This window comes from Plodia interpunctella, chromosome 4 (genome assembly GCF_027563975.2).
Source record: "Plodia interpunctella isolate USDA-ARS_2022_Savannah chromosome 4, ilPloInte3.2, whole genome shotgun sequence".
NCBI classification, from domain to species: domain Eukaryota; kingdom Metazoa; phylum Arthropoda; class Insecta; order Lepidoptera; family Pyralidae; genus Plodia; species Plodia interpunctella.
The window spans coordinates 3,793,590-3,807,548 of record NC_071297.1 but is presented as its reverse complement, the minus strand read 5'-3'; the positions used below and the strand labels follow the sequence as shown (position 1 = coordinate 3,807,548).

Sequence of the window (13,959 nt, the reverse complement as noted above, 5' to 3'; positions counted from 1 at the left end):
CGTAGTTGATGGTGCAACCCACCCTCAGTATATCAAACAGCATCAATGTAGTTTCTCCTTGCTCATAGCTTGAGTGCCATAGGTGTAACGGTAAAATAGTATATCTTTAAGTTACATGTCAGGTCTAACTATGAAATAGAGAGTCTCCAAACACAAGTTTTATAAACTGAAATGGAGATTCTAATTCTAAAAATATCGCGATCTTTTGTTTTTATGATGCTCAAATTTTTCACGGCATTATCATATATACTTTTTAACATGTTTATTGCATACTAGGTAGTACTTAATATAACCATAGGGTTTTGTTAGGTACTACCTAGACACTTAAGACACTTTTTTACAAATCTGAAAATTCCTACAGTAACAAAACCATAGGATTTTGTTACAAAAAAAAAGTGTCTTACTTACCTATTATAAAGCAATATCCTCTGCCGCTTCATTTTATTTATTGTTGTTGTTGTAATAAACAACAGCAAATATTGGTGCCCCACTTAAGTCCTCTTTATATGAGTAATCACATTCTTCGGTCCTGACGAGAGGACCCAAAGGTACCTGAGATGATTTCGTATACTGTGTTCTAATACAGAATGACGGTGTGAAACCAAACCCGGACCCGTGTCCATGCTGCCTGACGTTTATGAGGGTGTTCCAACGTGCCGGGAGGCAATTTGATCTGTCTATAAAACAAGTCGTCTAAATTTATTACCGAAAACCTCGTATATTTCGCTTAGGTTTTCATTGCTTTGATCTGATCTTGATGGAGTGCTAAATGCCTGGTTGTGGGAGTGAATGTATGAGAAATCAGATGTGATATCGAGCTTATACTTAAAAAATCTAATACATAGATTTTCACACACGACATCATAGTAAGTTCTCATTTTCGGAAATTGTCTATTTTGCAGTAGACGTTTTAGGAAGTTGTCATTTAGACAGTTGTCTCAGCCTGATTGCATAGGTTAACTACTACGAGTGAGTTTTGTTTGATAAACGTTGTAATAAATTGCAATAAATTTCTTTACTATACTTACGATACATTGCTACGAAAGCCACAATTGCTGCTTCAAATTTGGCGTAGCTGTGTAGCACTCGTAGCAGAAGCTGTGAGTGCTACGACGAAGTTTGCTACGAAATTTCATGCTATGAGATTAGCCTAATTTTCATTTTTTACTCAGAAAGAAACAACCAATGTAAATACATATGACAATACTATCGTTTCTACATTATTACACATTCGTAGTTTTGACGCACAAGATTACCCTACAATACTTATTAAACCATAGGTTTACGACACTCTTCAAATTGAAATTAGGCAGATCCAGGGACTTCAGGTAAATATTTGATAAGCAGAAAGCCTTTCGCCAAATCCCAAGTAAAGTATCCATTGTGATTCCACAAAGACCTCTGACAGCGCGAGCCTTCTAAATCTTGGAGGTAATTTATTTTGTAAATACTCTGTCATTTGCGATTTAATGAAAGCATCATACCCGTATTGAGAGACAGATTATTATGTACATAATTGCTCATGAGGTATGAGCGGAAGGAGTTATATTATTAAATTATTTTATTAATTTTGTTTAATCTTCTAATTTATATATTTTTGCATTGTGTACATTTGTTAAAAAATTATGTTGATGGTATAAGATTATGGTGATTAAAACAAGTAATAAAAATCTAATACAACTTATGGAGAGGTATAAAAACAAGATGTAAGATTGGCGATTCTTACATCATTTTGCATCATATCTAATATTTTAATAAGTATTATATATTTTAATAGTATTTTCCTCGTTGTACCGTATGCATCTTTGACCTACAGACTAATAATTTAGTTTATACCATTAATGTCGAGTCTCTAACTAATTGAAATAATTAATAATATTCCAAAATATTTACAAATATGTAACGGCCCAAGTAAACAATTAATTATTTGATACTTTCCTGCTATGCATCATATTTTAACAGTAAAAAAAAGTAACTTTGACAGAAACAAAACCTATTCTCTTACTGATTAGCATGGAAAGAGTCACATAAATTTTAGGGTTGCAATGGCGATCAATTGTAAAGTTTTTCTAATAAGCGGCAGTTAGAAGTTGAGGGTAAGTTGGGAGTCGCAGGCTGGCCGCACGTCCCAACTCAATAACTTAGTCAGGCCAAGCCGTGCCCCTAACTTCTTGACGTGGTCACGAATGGCGTATATACTTTGCATTTGTAGTACGTACTCATATATGTAGGGAAGTATAGGTGTGTTTTTTTGTGGAAAAAAATGTAATCGCTAGCTCTGATATCAGATTTTATTTGCGTATGTTACTTATATGCATAATGTCGTCCTGTTGTAGTAGACGCATACGTATTAGTTTAAAGTTTGGACTATTTACTGAAAGTATCAAGAAATATATTGAACAAATTTGAGTTACTTGTTCATCATTCATCGAAATCAATATTGTAAACTTTGATCGAAGCAAATTGGCTTCAGATTTATTTCATCATGACTTTAAACTAGCCTCTATCGCTCAAAAGTACTTTAGCATTATATAAAGTACTATTTGTATCCCACGCAGTCTTTCCTCCATTTCTTCATAAGTCTCCGGCAATTGTCAAAATTCATACAATAGATAGTAATCGAAGTATTTATATCCCAGATCTGGGATAAAGACGCTGAAAAGAGAAGAGAGAATTTAATATCTATATTAAATTCTCTCTTCTCTTCTCAGCGTCTTTCTACCATACGGATGCATGCTTTCTTCAGTTTATGCCACCTTTGACGGTCTTGATATTAAAGTAAAAGAACTCAAACTGTGCAAATTCGAAACGACACTTAACAAAAACGATTTTGATAAATGGAGGAAGTTCCGCCCCGTACCATCACGTAATGTAGGTACATTTTTCAGTTACATAATGTTGTCAATCAGTCAGGAGCAGTCGACGTTTCCTTTCGTTTCTCCTGATTTGATTGAAAACTTCCTTGCGAGCACCTGAGACCGGTGTTCTAGGTGAGCAACTAACGCGACATAGCAGCGCGTGTGTCACCGTATTCATTAAATAACTTATAAGAGTTTTAAGACTCGCGTTTATTATTTGACATTTTTGAAAAAAAAGGCTGCGGTGTATTTAGTTAGATGTGCCGCTTCTTCTTGACCTGCGCTTTGGAAGTTGGCATTAGGCTTAGTTTTAAGTAAATTTTTGACAGCCATAAATGATGTCAAACATTTACGATATAATAATATATATCATCCTAAGTATGCAAAGCATTGCTCTGGTAGTAAAAAAAAATAACCTTACATTTTTTAACATTGGGCTGTAATTTAAAGATCGGCTGCCAGCCTGACGTCAAACTTCTTTGGAAAATTTGTTACTTATAACCTGTCAAAACTGAAGAAGTGGTACAGTTCTAGAACACTTCATCGCATATAGTCGTGCAGTTTTCAGTCGATTAGTTAGGCCCCGGGTAAGACCGGGACACATAAATGCGATTCCAGGAAACTGATAAACAAGGTTGAATGTGTTTCACGCCGTTTTGGGTATTGAACGATTTTGAGTGTGTGAGTGAAGTAGCGGATTTTTCGTAAATTACTTTGGAACTTCTTCCGATTGTATATTGAATGTATAGATATGGTAAAGACACTTTAATGTTAGTTCAGCCCATGATACTTTCGCCACAACATACAATATTTTGTTTGAAAACGTATTTTTTTTATGAGATACCTAAAGATAAACATAAGACTAATTAAATAACTAGTAACAAACTCTAAACTAGATCTGAGTTTTTACGAAAGAGTGAACATTTACGATTTTGATGCTCCACGGACTTAAAAATTCTATTGATAGGTACATACAATTTAAATTTCATCACTTACAAAAAAATATTTTTGCTTCAAGTAGAATTGTAGATTCGCTCGCTTCGCTCGCTCGGTCAATAAAGTTAACAAATAATATCAGCGAAGTGTTCCTTGAATTTTCAACGCTGCCCTATATAGAAGCGTCAGGGGTTCTATTATTCAACATATAAATAAATTTATAAATAAATTAGATGTTAAATAAGACAAAATTAAAAGCAAGTATAAATAGAAGCAGAAACGTTGTCCTAATGCAAGGATGTAATTAAAATTTATGTAACAGGAAAGCACGATCTTGCTATATATTCTGTTGCGTTGTTGTGTCGTAGATATTATTATAATTTCAGTACAAAGTTGATGTCGCTCTTGAGGACGTGACTGCGAATAATTACTTGGAGAGGTTCCCTCATCTGTCATTCGGTTTCGATGCAGTGAACCTTCGGACTCGACGATATGTCAAATAATGAGGGGAATGCAAATCAGTTTATCTTGCATCGGAGATACAAGGAATATCCGTACTCTTATGTGTGTATAATGAATTTTGATTTATTAAAATTCAGTTGACTGTCTATATTCTCTTTTTTATCAATAAATAAAAATAACCTAATGTCACCTAACTTGTCACGGATTTTAAAAATTTTTTTGTCACAAATTATATACCTACCAAAATGTTTTGTTTGTAGTATATTCTATAAAGAAAAATAACAAGAAAATAGTGTCCGTTATAGTGGTCATTCTGTTTATTGAGGGGAGAAGCTTGGATTAATAATATTCCATGGAGCAGGAATCCAACCAGTAAAAGCTTACAATATTATTTTTTACAATAAAACCTGGATACAATTTGGAGGCCGATCTCAATGACCACGAAAGTGAAGCGCGGGTTAAAATTGCTCGCTTAAATTCATTTATATGTCCCGTGTTCTTCGGAGTAACGAAGGTTACAATCGGTCCCAAGACGACCCCAGTTCAGGTTAACTGTGTTTGGTTTTACAATCCCCTTTGAAATTAGGCCACAGGAAAGTACCGCGAATCGAGATAGATTTGCCATTCGTATTATTTATGTTTGACATAAAATCCAAATTGAATGTTTTTATTCAAATAAATTTAAAAATAGTTTTGAAATTCGTTAAGTAAATATCATGTAATTACATGCACGCCAGCTAAAGACGACGTTTCGTCTTTACGTCAGTACGCGCCAGCTTGTCAATGTTAAAACAATATGCTTTTGTGTGGCGCATGCGCAGTTGGAGGGGTTTCTTCTCAAATTCGGTAGCGATGGCCTCATAGGTCACGCTAAGTTTGTTGCTTTGTAAGTTATTTATCCAATCACACATGCAAGTTGGCCTAATTATCTTTATATTGTAATCACAGCATCTTCATAAATTAACTTATGTAAAACTAAGTAGGCGATAAACTCAGAGCTATGTTAAAACAAAAACTCGTTTACAATGTTGAGTTGATCTCATTTGTGATTCGCCAGACACCCCCCACGTCCCTTGGTTCGTAACTTTTATAGTTTCCTTAACCTGGCTAGCTTCAACTTCACGAGTTTAATCAAAGCAGTACATTTTTGTAATAATTTTTATGAACTAACTTCTCGAAACAAAATGTTTCTCTTGTGGTCCGAGTTTGGAAATATGATAATATTGATCTCTAAGTTAAACCATTTTCAGTTGAATTGTACACTCCAAATTCAATTTCCTAAACATAATTTACATAGGAAAATGTAAAATAATATTTATTGTGTCTGTATATAATAATATTACGATTATGAAAAATTCTATCTGTTTCGCATTGTTCCGGATTGCGGAAATGTAAACGTAAATGTAATAAAAGAACAATTTGCCTTCGTTAAAATGGCGAATTGTGGAACAGAAAAAAAACAGAACAGAAAAGGAAACAATGAAACGAGTAAAACAAACTCGTTTACAAAGTAAATTGTAATTTTTATATCAGACCACAGTTTGCAAATACTCTTTGGCAAAATTGTGTTTATCTTCGCAAACCATCCCGGGACTAAAGTTCAATGTAATTAAATTTTGTCTTTGACATCTAGACTTTCTTTTGCTTTCCTAAGTAATGTTTTCTATAGTAATACTAACAGAATGGAAGACATTCGAGGAACTTAATTAGACCTTTATGTAAAAGGTATTATTATAGTACAAAAATAGTCAAAAGATATCTGAAGAATTAAAAAAGTGTCTTTTCATTAATAATATACTGTGGTTCTTTATATAAAAATAGTTTTGCCAGAATGCTTTTTATTTGTTCGGTGTAAAAGATGTCTATTCAAATATTTCGGTGAAAAATGATAAACAATATTTTTAAAAAACTTGTTACATTTTAATCAAATAATAGCTTATTTTGGTATATTGACAATTCATTACGTTATAACAAAATATTGACGATGACAAATCCAGTTAATTGAATGAGCCCTACTACAGCGCAGAATGCGTAATATGCAAAATGTAGATTAACATAGCGTGCGCTAAATTGTTTAGTATCTCGTAAATGAACCGCGCGACAACACAGCCTGAAGCCTACTGTCTAACTTTTAGCAACTTTAGCACTCCGGCCAAAAACTTGACAACTACTGTTAAACTTTACGACGTTCCCGTAAACTTTTTAATAAATTCATCCATCTGAACACGACTACATTACGTGCAGCACCGAGCGACAAAAGAGACGCCATTTGAAAGCCATTCCTTCATCTATCAGAGTGACACGCAATCAAATAATACAATAAAAGTTCTCTTCCGAAAAATACTTGAAAATAATTTCCCCATTTAAATTCAGTAGGGAAGGAGGGATGGCGCGACAAAGGTTTCTGGGAGGTATAGCGAGTTGAGCATTGTGTGACGGTGGATGGAGGGACCTCAGCAAGTTTAAAAGAAGCATTTGTTACAGCTTGCTTTTCGTCCTAAACTTTACAAAATTACGCATATAAGTTAAATATTTCGTGTAATTTGTTTCAGCTGTTAGGTTAACTTTCGCAGTATGTCCTTGTTTGCTGTCGAGATTAACTGTAGATGGGGAAAAAAATAAATGAAAAATAGACAATCTCAGATATCTGATTGCTTATTTCTATGGGAATTGTATTTACTCGTAGTATGTGATGTATTATTTAATTTTTTTTGACGAATATACAGTAATTGTTACTTTAACTTACGACTGATACTACTAAGTTTGAGTTGGAAATAAAATATCCAATAAAAAATCTGAGAACACCATTGAAAAAATATGTAATCAAATAAATAATTTTGACAATTAAATTGTATTGTGTGGTGTATCCTAGTTGCATACAAATCGTTCCATATTTTATTATTATTTAATATTTTTTCACATTTTCAACCTTTTTTTTTCATTTTAAAACAAATCTATGGTAAGTAATTTTACGATAATATGCTAATGCATATTATTTCTATTATATAAAAATATTTTTTTAAAAGCTTTAAGTCCCAGGTCAGCACTACAGTAAGTAACGACATAAAATCTTAGCCCATATTTCAAACTCTGAAATATGTCAAAATTCTCAACCCAGTCGTTACTCACCCGAAGTCCTGGCGTCATGTTAGTAACTTGCTAAGTTACTTAAAACTTAAGACACTAAATTCACTTCTCTAAGCAGCGCGCTGCGTTGCCTAAGTGAATTTGGTATTTTTAAAAGTATGCTAAACCTCCAGTTGTGTTCTTGATGTATTCTTAGATTTTTTCGTTAGGGTTGTATTGTGATGTGTAAAAATGAATAACTAAACAAATTCTAAAAGCAACCTGTTGTAATTTTACGAGTTAGTGTAAATTGTTATTATTATTTAGTATAGATAAAATTAAATATTTATTTTATCTATGGTAGATACCATATTTTAATTTATTCAATTTTGCATATACATACCTATATAGTCGATGTAGGCTTTTCCTTTCAACACCAATTTGTAGATACTCATGTTGTTGCAAATATAATTTTTTGACTGACTTCACTTCATGCTGAGCTTTTACACCAGTGCTATGGTGGAGAAATAAATATTAACTGAAACTATTTTTTCTTACATGCCTTTCTCTAATAACACCATATCAGTCTATAAACCGTTCATATAAATGAAATCATAAAACTTCTAGTCATTTATTTTCTAAGAATTTATACATTCCATATTCGTTATTTCTCACTTTAAAATCTAACACTGCAAAATAAAAACTCGGCAACAACCCTGGCAACACTATAATACATGTATACAATTCCGTATATGTACGTTAGGGTGGGCACAGATGTTCGCTGTTACACTTCAGAACTCGTAACGGTTATTGAACTCATCATCTACGTCATTACGGTGATCACTTACTGTGTTCCACTTCACACCAGCCTCTGAATGGACGCTTTTTGTATCGTCATTTAAAAAAATATAGGTAATATAATTTTTATGTAACATGTTTTAGTAGCTGCTGTGGCCAAAATGTAACTTAGGCGAAAAATCCCTGTGTTTATTTTAGAAAATATATGTTATAAAATTAATTAATATAAATATTATTAAACAGTACTAATTATACCGGAAATAAAATAATTTATTTTTTATAAAAAAAATCACAAGTTTTACGCCAAAAGGTAACAACTTTTTCTCGTAAAATTTCCAGGGATTTATTGTTTTTTTGTACAATCTATAAATATGAATGGTTTTCCCGATCTTACAATGATCAACACATCCTGGATCACGATAGTTAATAATTTAATGTGAGGTTGAGTTTGTAAAAACGCACATTTGTAGATAAAAAGTCAACTGTATAAAACCGCTGCAAACTGAAAAAGGTCAAGGGCTTTCGCTTTAAAAAATTGTCCAACTAATCAAATTATTTATTCAGAAATTAGACCTTCACAGGAACTTAATCACGTCAAATTTTAAATTACATAATATTTTTTCGAAAAGCGTGTTAAAAAGCTACAAATTATTGGCATATCTAAATAAAATAAAATCAAATAATTCCAGAGTTCCAAATTCCAAAATCTGATATTTTGTAACAATTCAATGTTAGGATGAAATAACGGAGATATAACTTGATAGTGTGTTCTGGTTCCACGGGTCGAAGCGGAACAACTCCCCTGATGCATATCAGGCTGGCAGTATAACAGGAATGGAGGTGATAATCGTTGTAGTATGCAGATTGTGACAGTCCTCAGATGTACTGTTACAATCTGAAACACTTTGATAAATGTTTTTTGTTATTGTCTACAACTGAGATATAAATACATTTGATGAAAAAAATAAAAGCATTTTTTTTCTAAGCTAGTATATTAATTTCGAAAACATAGCCGTGAATCCGAGATCTCGTTAGGTGTTTTTAGAAAGGTTTAGGTGCATAATTTATTATGGTTTTATCCGAACAAAGCCGGGACGGGCCGCTAGTTATAAAAAAAGTAACAAGTTGTTAGATATTTATTAAAGAAACTCCGACCTCACACTTGTTCGCATCTTCTTTGTTAACGTAAGTTTTCATTCCAGTAACATTCCGGTTTAGTTTTTTTCAAAACTATTTTTTCTTATGTGAATTATTATTCAAACTTGAATTTTCAAGACTGACTTCTTAAACAAGTAACATAAAAATGTAGAAGAAATAATAATTATAGTTGTTAATTAAATGCAATCACTTCTCGTTAATATATGAGTAAAATGATTTTAAAAATTACCGAAATAATTAATTTTGACTTTTAATTTTGAATAAATCAGAAATGCGCAGTTTTCGGTCGTGCAACACGTTGACTTACAGAACAATAGGAAAGATATTTGACGAACCGAAAGCAAAATAAACGAAAACCGTGCAATTTCAATCAGCTTCATCGATTTCACTATAATTCCTTTCATTTCAAAACAAACCAGGAATTTTCCGATGCAATATTCTTAGAAATTCTATTAAAATACCTGATGGAATAAGCTTCCTTCTGTCAAAACATGAGTTGTGCCGGTCTCTGGAGAGAGCCAGCAATTAGACGGCGCACGTAGGAATAGAAAAGCCGATTATACTGACTCATTGACTTGCCCTCTGCTTCCAAGATTAGATATTGAACTTATTGTTCTGTCTATTTCCAATGCTAATATTATTACTGAATTTATTTTCGCTAAGATATGAATAATCTCAGATAAGAAACGTTAAGTAATTTTATTCTAAGCTGGCGTAAATCGATTACTTCACTTGCATGTTTTTTTTATAAAAATCTTCTCAATTTGTTATTCGATTTTCTAAAGTTCGATATTTAAATGGATTTATTATATATGTTACACATGCTTTTAATTTAATTTTGTAATTGTTTAATAAATAGTAATAAAGGTCGTTAATAGATTTACTAAAGATTAATATCTATTTTATACTATAATAAACAGCAACTATTTAAACACCAGTCAAATATTAACATAAAATAGGTACTTCGACTTAAAAAAAAAAAGCTATAAAGGTCTATATCATCCATCATTTAAATCTAACCTTATATATTTATATCAGTAATATCTAACCAGCGATTTTATTTCGTATTGAGCACAGGGATTTTCTATTCACCTCTTTTACTACAAAATGAAACGTCAGTTTCCTTTACAAAAAAATGTTAAAAATGTTTTCCCGTTTAAGTCAACAGCAATTCATTTCAAAAATACAGAATCCCCGAGAAGAATCCCAGATGTTGCATTTAAAAACGGTCTTGCCCTACTTTTGCTTCCAGAAACGACTGCGTTTTAATTCCGGCAAAATGTGCCCGGGACAATTATAATGCGATGTTTTAAAGTGCTTCAGATATTGTACGGAACAGTATAATTTCCCTGTGATTTTAGTTGCGCATTACCGTGCGGATGAAAGCCTATAAATGGCGGACCCTGAATTGATTTCGTGAAATGTTTTATCACAAACTAATATTTACAGTAAACGTTTTAAATCAACTGAATTCAAAATGTTTTAGGACCAATATTCTGAAAAATAGGCCTAAAATATTAACTATCAGGAAAAAAGTTCAGAAAAGCACCAAGAAATTTCCTTCTTCACAATTTGAGTAATTTTTAGAGATGGAGTTCCAGAATCCGTCAACATCATAACGGCCATCATAAAACAATCGAAAATCGGTATTCAAACCCATTTCAGGTGGGCTCACGTTGAATGTCAATGTCCTACCATATTTCACGCCTTCCCCGTCTCTAGTGCATATTGAATCTGAAATAACTGCGAGAGGGGAAAATGGGCGGTTACAATGGCGAATATGACAACCAGGGCCGCATAGAAAACTCTCAGGTGCACACCTTTTTATTATTTACACCGCATTTTCAAGGAGTGTTTGCTTTGAGGTTTACTTTGATTTCGGAAAGAGATGTGAGAGTGTGATCTGAATACGTTCTACTTTAGAGCCTGTTTCCGTTTTTATGGTAAGTGCTTGTTGTTATTGAGATGTGGGTGGAAAGGGTGCTATTTCAAGGAGAGGCTGTATGTTTGCTGGTTTAATGGCTGGGGCTACTAAGCCTGTTGTTAAAGTGAAATTAGTTGCCGCTTTGCGGATAGTGTGCTGTAGATATGACACGGTCATATTTTTGGCCGGTTCCTTTTTAGGGTCTTTATTTAGGAAACGTGATGGTTTAACTGTGTGAAGAGTATTTACTAGTTAATATTAATATAGAAAAGTATGTACTTAAATAAAGTTTTTGTAATTACCAGCTTAGAATGTAAGCATGTATACCTAGTTTAAGGATTGATGTTTTTAACATAAGTAAGATAGATCACACAGAGTAATCAATGAAAAAGTTAAATATTGAAAGCGTAACATATGACATTTATTTTCATCTCACAATTTTCACGAGAGCAAAAGCACGCTAGGTATTTTTTCATAAAAATACAAAAATGCGTTCACAGACATATTCGAAGTCAATTGATACTAATACAGTCAATCCGTGTTCAATGAACACATTGATCGCATTAAGTCGAGTTAGCGCGTGAAATCATGTGGTTATTTATTGCGTTACAACTTTCAGAACACGACCCGGAGCGGAATGGAAAGGCTGTGAGAGCGTTAACTCAACTCCGTGCAAAGTACGGAAGTGCGATCCAACGCTTCGCAATTATTGTCAAAGAATAAATATGTTTATGAAGTACTAGATGTTGCCCGGGGCTTCGCCCCCGTGGGAATGTTGAAATAAAATATAGCCTATAGTAATCTTGGATTACCTTTCTAATGGTGAAAGAATTTTTGAAATCGGTTCAGTAGTTTCGGAGATTACCCGCCTTAAACATACAAACTTACAAACGCTGACCTCTTTATAATAATAGTATAGATTACATAAAAGTATGTATACATAAAAGATTACGCAGGTCGTCCGTAGATAAGATTAGCACATGATAAAAAAGGTTGGAATAAAATATAGGGCTAGGATGCTATCCTATCCTAGGATAAGGATATGCTCATCGGTGAGGAGAAAAAGGCTGAGATTATGATGATGAAATTTTAGGAAATAGGTAGCTATTTTTTCCATTGCTTCTGTTTGTCTGTTTAAAGAAATGAGTGACCAATCATGGGTGGAGAGCACATGAGAGAGAGTGAAGTGTACCTTTTATTCCATCGTCTGACCAATAATATGTTATTATGAATCAGTAGCTTGCAGTTTCGTTACTATAGTTGGTTTATTTGCAGGTTGAATTTTCAATCTACCAAAAGTGGAGCTTCTGTTCCAGTTAATCTATGCATGAAAAACCCCGGATTCTGTCGCTAGCTGTTCATTTGTCACTGGAATTACAAAAAGCTTGCGGTGTTGGACTCTGGTAATGAGTTTAATTCCGTCAGCGCTAACCGTTACTCACAATTAAACTTGGCAATAATTAATAAATTTTGAAATGTTTTCGAAGCTACTGCAAATTGCTGTTGAGTGGTTCAGAGTTGTTCGGTCTCTGGAAAGTATTATATAGAAGTATTTTTCAATGAGTTTAATGATAATTTTTACAAAAAATATTATATATATAGTTACATTGCGTGGAGAAGAAAAATTAGACAAGTCCTGGTTACGTTTAACGGCTGAGGAAGAAAGGGGGAAAAAACTGAGAGTTAGTTATTTCTCTTTCCGTAACATCAAATCTTCCTTTTAAATCACTCTATCTATTGAAAAACCCGTGATACATAGGGATATTTGAATCTATCTATTGAAAAACCTGTGATACATTATAAATAACGAGATGCGTCTCTGTTTTATATTATGAAGTGATATTGATATAGTAATTTAATGATATTTAGCTAAGGTATTTTATTTAAGAAAGTAGATTAGTATTTAGATACATTTAAATTAATAAATATCGAACGTTTTCCTTTTATAAATCATTGCTTATCTAAAAAGATCTTCACAGCAATTTCGACCTTATATCTTCGACTTTTTCACCTCGCAAATTAAGAAGTTCCCTTAATTACCTTTATCATTACTCGTTTAGCGGCCGACTGAACTCAAAAGGAAACCCAATGACACCCAAGGGCTTTCTCACGGCCTCTCAACTTATCTATTTCCGATTAGAAAGAGAAATAAATTTTATTGGGGCAGATCTGATACAAAGGGGGCCCAAACTTTTGAAGATTAATTCTGTAGATAAAATTTCACGCTTGGAATGTTGGGTATCTCCTGAAAAGGGCACTGGATTGGTATTCATTTTGGTGTAGACTTACAAAACAGGATCTCTGTTCAAAATTCAAAGAAAATGGTGAAACAGTGAGTAACGAGTTATGATTCAGACCATAATTATAGAAATGTATGATACAAACCTATATTTTTTAATTTTGATTAGAAAATTTACTTTGTATTTAATTTGTAATACTTAAATTAAATACAAAGTAAATTTTCTAATCAAGGTCCAGATTCGTTATCTCTTCTTTATCGTACTGGGCAGACAGAGCCCAGAATTGAGATTTAGAATAGTGACTATTTGTTAGTGTACTCTAGATTCAGATAATATCCATTTATCTTGATTAACTTTTTTAGTCAATTTCTAAAAAAGTCAATTGATGAAATGGCTCAATTTAAATGGCCAGCTTTGCATAGGTCTCACACCGCTGTCAAACAAAAATGTAAGTACTTACATTTGGTCATTGACCTAAAAGTCAATTTAAAAAAAAAAGTAAAAAAGAAACACTCGA

The 13,959-nt window shown here is 32.9% G+C and overlaps 1 long non-coding RNA gene across 1 annotated transcript; it reads left to right on the top strand.

Annotated features, from left to right (window-relative positions):
* The first annotated feature begins 10,962 nt into the window (after positions 1–10,962).
* Positions 10,963–12,988, top strand: LOC128669371 (uncharacterized). The gene is made up of 3 exons (XR_008404636.1): positions 10,963–11,090; positions 11,822–12,024; positions 12,478–12,988. It is a non-coding gene; the product is annotated as an uncharacterized LOC128669371 (long non-coding RNA).
* The last annotated feature ends 971 nt before the right edge of the window (positions 12,989–13,959 follow it).